Genomic DNA, 6,348 nt, shown 5'->3' with positions numbered 1-6,348 from the left:
TCCCTATCTTGGGAATGTTTGATGGGGACAGTGTAGAGTGAGTTTTACTCTGTATCTAAGCCCGTGCTGTACCTGCCCTGGGAGTGTTTGATGTGGACGGTGTAGAGGAAGCTTTACTCTGTATCTAAGCCCGTGCTGTACCTGTCCTGAGGAGTGTTTGATGGGGACGGTGTAGAGGGAGCTTTACTCTGTATCTAACACCGTGCTTTACCTGTCCTGGGAGTATTTAACTGGGGATAGTGTAGAGGGAGCTTTACCCTGTATTTGACCCCGTGCTTTCCCTGTCCTGGGAGTGTTTGATGGGGACGGTGTAGAGGGAGATTTACTCTGTATTGGACCCCGTGCTTTCCCTGTCCTGGGAGTGTTTGATGGGAACGGTGTAGTGGGAGATTTACTCAGTATGTAACCCCGTGCTGTACCTGTCCTGGGAGTGTTTGATGGGGAGGGTGTAGGGGGAGCTTTACTCTGTATCTAACCCCATGCTGTACCTGTCCTGGTTGTGTTTCACTGGGACAGGGTAGAGGGAGCTTTACTCTGTATCTAACCCCATGCTGTACCTGTCCTGGGAGTGTTTAATGGGGTCAGTGTAGAGGGATCTTTACTCTGTATCTAACCCCGTGCTGTACCTGTCCTGGGAGTGTTTGATGGGGACGGTGTAGCGGGAGCTTTACTCTATATCTAACCCAGTGCTGTCCCAGTCCTGGAAGTGTTTGATGGGGACGGTGTAGAGGGAGATTTACTCTATATCTAACCCCGTGTTGTACCTGCCCTGGGAGTGTTTGATGGGGACGGTGTAGAGGGAGCTTTACTCTGTATCTAACCCCGTGCTGTACCTGTCCTGGCTGTGTTTGATGGGGACGGTGTAGAGGCATCTTTACTCTGTATCTAATTCCGTTCTGTCCCTGTCCTGGGAGTGTTTGATTGTGACAGTGTAGAGGGAGCTTTACTCTGTATCTAACCCCGTGCTGTACCTGCCCTGGGAGCGTTTGATGGGGACAGTGTAGAGGGAGCTTTAGTCTATATCTAAGCCTATGCTGTACCTGTCCTGGGAGTGTTTGATGGGGTCAGTGTAGAGGGAGCTTTACTCTATATCTAACCCTATGCTGTACCTGTCCTGGGAGTTTTTGATGGGGTCAGTGTAGAGGGAGCTTTACTCTGTATGTAACCCCGTGCTGTACCTGTCCTGGGAGTGCTTGATGGGGACGGTGTAGAGGGAGCTTTATTCTGTATCTAATCCCGTGCTGTACCTCCTGGGAGGGTTTGTTGGGGACGGTGTAGCGGCTTCTTTACTCTGTATCTAATCCCGTTCTGTCCCTGTCCTGGGAGTGTTTGGTGGGTCAGTGTAGAGAGGGCTTTACTCTTTATCTAACCCCGTGCTGTACCTGCCCTGCGAGGGTTTGGTGGGGACAGTGTAGAGGGTGCTTACTCTATATCTAACCCTATGCTATACCTGTCCTGGGAGTGTTTGATGGGGACCGTGTAGAGGGAGCTTTACTCTATATCTAACCCTATGCTGTACCTGTCCTGGGAGTTTTTCATGGGGTCAGTGTAGAGGGATCTTTACTCTGTATGTAACCCCGTGCTGTACCTGTCCTGGGAGTGCTTGATGGGGACGGTGTAGAGGGAGCTTTATTCTGTATCTAACCCCGTGCTGTACCTGTCCTGCGAGAGATTGATGGGTATAGTGCAGAGGGAGCTTTACACTGTATCTATCCCCATTCTGCACCTGTCCAGGGAGTGTTTGATAGGGACAGTGTTGGTGGAGCTTAACTCTGTATCTAACCCCGTGCTGTACCTGTCCTGGGAGTGTTTGATGGGGACGGTGTAGAGGGAGCTTTACTCTGTATCTAATCCCGTGCTGTACCTCCTGGGAGGGTTTGATGGGGACGGTTTAGAGGCATCTTTACTCTGTATCTAACCCCGTGCTGTACCTGCCCTGGGAGTGTTTGATGTGGACGGTGTAGAGGGAGCTTTACTCTGTATCTAACCCTGTGCTGTACCTGTCCTGGCTGTGTTTGATGGGGACGGTGTAGAGGCATCTTTACTCTGTATCTAATTCCGTTCTGTCCCTGCCCTGGGAGTGTTTGATGGGGACAGTGTAGAGGGAGCTTTACTCTGTATCTAACCCCGTGCTGTACATGCCCTGGGAGCGTTTGATGGGGATACTGTAGAACGAACTTTACACTCTATCTAACCGTATGCTGTACCTGCCCTGGGAGCGTGTGGTGGGGACAGTGTAGAGGGAGCTTTACTCTATGTCTAACCCTATGCTGTACCTGTCCTGGGAGTGTTTGATGGGGACGGTGTAGAGGGAGCTTTACTCTGTATGTAACCCCTTGCTGTACCTGTCCTGGGAGTGTTTGGTGGGTCAGTGTAGAGAGGGCTTTACTCTTTATCTAACCCCGTGCTGTACCTGCCCTGCGAGGGTTTGGTGGGGACAGTGTAGAGGGTGCTTACTCTATATCTAACCCTATGCTATACCTGTCCTGGGAGTGTTTGATGGGGACCGTGTAGAGGGAGCTTTACTCTATATCTAACCCTATGCTGTACCTGTCCTGGGAGTTTTTCACGGGGTCAGTGTAGAGGGATCTTTACTCTGTATGTAACCCCGTGCTGTACCTGTCCTGGGAGTGTTTGATGGGGACGGTGTAGGGGGAGCTTTACTCTGTTTTTGACCCCGTGCTGTCCCTGTCCTGGGAGTGTTTGATGCGCACAGTGTAGAGGGAGATTTACTCAGTATCTAACCCCGTGCTGTACCTGTCCTGGGAGTGTTTGATAGGGACGGTGTAGAGGGAGCTTTACTCTGTATTTGACCCCGTGCTTTCCCTGTCCTGGGAGTGTTTGATGGGGTCGGTGTAGCGGGAGCTTTACTCTGTATCCATCCCCGTGCTGTACCTGTCCTGGGAGTGTTTCACGGGGACAGTGTAGAGGGAGCTTTACTCTCTATCTAACCCCATGCTGTACCTACCCTGGGAGTGTTTGATGGGGACAGCGTAGAGGGAACTTTACTCTGTATCTAACCCCGTGCTGTACCTGTCCTGGGAGTGTTTGATGGGGACGGTGTAGAGGGAGCTTTACTCTGTATTTGACCCCGTGCTTTCCCTGTCCTGGGAGTGTTTGATGGGGACGGTGTAGAGGGAGCTTTACTCTGTATCTAACCCCGTGCTTTCCCTGTCCTGGGAGTGTTTGATGGGAAAGTTGGAGAAGGAGCTTCACTCTGTATCTAACCCTGTGCTGTATCTGTCCTGGGAGTGTTTGATGGGGACAGTGTAGAGGGAGCTTTACTCTGTATCTAACCCCGGGCTGTACCTGTGCTGGGACTGTTTGACGGGGTCGGTGTAGCGGGAGCTTTACTCTGTATCTAACCCCGTGCTGTACCTGTCCTGGGAGTGTTTGATAGGGACGGTGTCGAGGGAGCTTTACTCTGTATCTAACCCCGTGCTGTACCTGTCCTGGGAGCGTTTGATAGGGACGGTGTCGAGGGAGCTTTACTCTGTATCTATCCCCTTGCTGTACCTGTCCTGGCAGTGTTTAACTGGGACACGGTAGAGGGAGTTTGGTCTGTGTCTTACCCCGTGCTGTCCCTGTACTGGGAGTGTTTGATGGGGACGGTGTAGAGGGAGATTTACTCAGTATCTAACCCCGTGCTGTACCTGTCCTGGGAGTTTTTGATGGAGACAGTGTAGAGGGAGCTTTACTCTGTATCTAACCCCGTGCTGTACCTGTCCTGGGAGTGTTTGATGGGGACGGTGTAGGGGGAGCTTTACTCTGTATCTAACCCCGTGCTGTACCTGTCCTGGTATAGTTTGATGGAGACGGTTTAGAGGGAGCTTTTCTCTGTATCTAACCCCGTGCTGTACCTGTCCTGGGAGTGTTTGATGGGGACAGTGTAGAGGGAGCTTTACTCTGTATCTAACCCCGTGCTGTACCTGTCCTGGGAGTATTTAACTTTGGACAGTGTAGAGGGAGCTTTACTCTGTATCTAACCCCGTGCTGTACCTGTCCTGGGAGTGTTTAACTGGGGTCTGTATACAGGGAGCTTTACTCTGTATCTAACCCCGTGCTATACCCGTCCTGGGATTGTTTGATGGGGACGGTGTCGAGGGAGCTTTACTCTGTATCTAACCCCGTGCTGTACCTGTCCTGGGAGTGTTTGATAAGGACGGTGTAGAGGGATCTTTACTCTGTATTTGACCCCGTGCTTTCGCTGTCCTGGGAGTGTTTGATGGGAACGATGTCACGGGAGATTTACTCTGTATCTAACCCTGTGCTGTACCTGTGCTGGGAGTGTTTGACGGGGTCGGTGTAGAGGGAGCTTTACTCTGTATCTAACCCCGTGCTGTACCTGTCCTGGGAGTGTTTGATGGGGACAGTGTAGAGGGAGCTTTACTCTGTATCTAACCCTGTGCTGTACCTGCCTTGGGAGCGTGTGATGGGGATGTTGCAGAGGGAGCTTTACTCTGTATTTGACCCCGTGCTGTCCCTATCTTGGGAATGTTTGATGGGGACAGAGTAGAGTGAGCTTTACTCTGTATCTAAGCCCGTGCTGTACCTGCCCTGGGAGTGTTTGATGTGGACGGTGTAGAGGAAGCTTTACTCTGTATCTAAGCCCGTGCTGTACCTGTCCTGAGGAGTGTTTGATGGGGACGGTGTAGAGGGAGCTTTACTCTGTATCTAACACCGTGCTTTACCTGTCCTGGGAGTATTTAACTGGGGATAGTGTAGAGGGAGCTTTACCCTGTATTTGACCCCGTGCTTTCCCTGTCCTGGGAGTGTTTGATGGGGACGGTGTAGAGGGAGATTTACTCTGTATTGGACCCCGTGCTTTCCCTGCCCTGGGAGTGTTTGATGGGGAGGGTGTAGGGGGAGCTTTACTCTGTATCTAACCCCGTGCTGTACATGTCCTGGTAGAGTTTGATGGAGACAATTTAGAGGGAGCTTTACTCTGTATCTAACCCCGTGCTGTACCTGTCCTGGGAGTGTTTGATGGGGACGGTGTAGAGGGAGCTTTACTCTGTATCTAACCCCGTGCTGTACATGTCCTGGTAGAGTTTGATGGAGACAATTTAGAGGGAGCTTTACTCTGTATCTAACCCTGTGCTGTTACTGTCCTGGGAGTGTTTGATGGGGACGGTGTAGAGGGAGCTTTACTCTGTATCTAACCCTGTGCTATACCTATCCTGGGATTGCTTGATGGGGACGGTGTAGAGGAAGCTTTTCTCTGCATCTAACCCCGTGCTGTACCTGTGCTGGGACTGTTTGACGGGGTCGGTGTAGCGGGAGCTTTATTCTTTATCTAACCCCGTGCTGTACCTGTCCTGGGAGTGTTTGATGGGGATGGTGTAGAGGGAGCTTTACTCTGTATCTAACCCCGTGCTGTACTTGTCCTGGGAGTGTTTCACGGGGACAGTGTAAAGGGAGCTTTACTCTGTATCTAACCCCGTGCTGTACCTACCCTGGGAGTGTTTGATGGGGACAGTGTAGAGGGAGCTTTACCCTGTATCTAATCCCGTGCTGTATCTGTCCTGGGAGTGTTTGACGGGGACGGTGTAGAGGGAGCTTTACTCTGTATTTGCACCGTGCTTTCCCTGTCCTGGGAGTGTTTGATGGGGACGGTGTAGAGGGAGCTTTACTCTGTTTTTGACCCCGTGCTGTCCCTGTCCTCGGAGTGTTTGATGGGAACGGTGTAGAGGCAGATTTACTCAGTATCTAACCCCGTGCTCTACCTGTCCTGGGAGTGTTTGATAAGGACGGCATAGAGGGTGCTTTTCTCTGTATTTGACCCCGTGCTTTCCCTGTCCTGGGAGTGTTTGATGGGAACGATGTCGAGGGAGATTTACTCATTATCTAACCTCGTGCTGTTACTGTCCTGGGAGGGTTTGATGGGGGACGGTGTAGAGGGAGCTTTACTCTGTATCTAACCCCGTGCTGTACCTGTCCTGGGAGTGTTTGATGGGGACAGTGTAGAGGGAGCTTTTCTCTGTATCTAACCCCGTGCTGTTCCTGTCCTGGGAGGGTTTGATGGGGACAGTGTAGAGGGAGCTTTACTCTGTATCTAACCCCGTGCTGTACCTGTCCTGGGAGTGTTTGATGGGGACGGTGTAGAGGGAGCTTTACTCTGTATCTAACCCCGTGCTGTACCTGTCCTTGGTGTATTTAACTTTGGACAGTGTAGAGGGAGCTTTACTCTGTATCTAACCCCGTGCTGTACCTGTCCTGGGATTTTTTGATGGGGACTGTGTAAAGGCACCTTTACTCTACATGTAACCCCGTGCTGTACCTGTCCCTGGAGTGTTTGACGGGGTCGGTGTAGAGGGAGCTTTACTCTGTATCTAACCCTGTGCTGTA

This window comes from Cetorhinus maximus, unplaced genomic scaffold (genome assembly GCF_964194155.1).
Source record: "Cetorhinus maximus unplaced genomic scaffold, sCetMax3.hap1.1 HAP1_SCAFFOLD_558, whole genome shotgun sequence".
Classification (NCBI taxonomy): domain Eukaryota; kingdom Metazoa; phylum Chordata; class Chondrichthyes; order Lamniformes; family Cetorhinidae; genus Cetorhinus; species Cetorhinus maximus.
The sequence above is the reverse complement of the archived record's forward strand: the minus strand, read 5'-3'. Positions refer to the sequence as shown.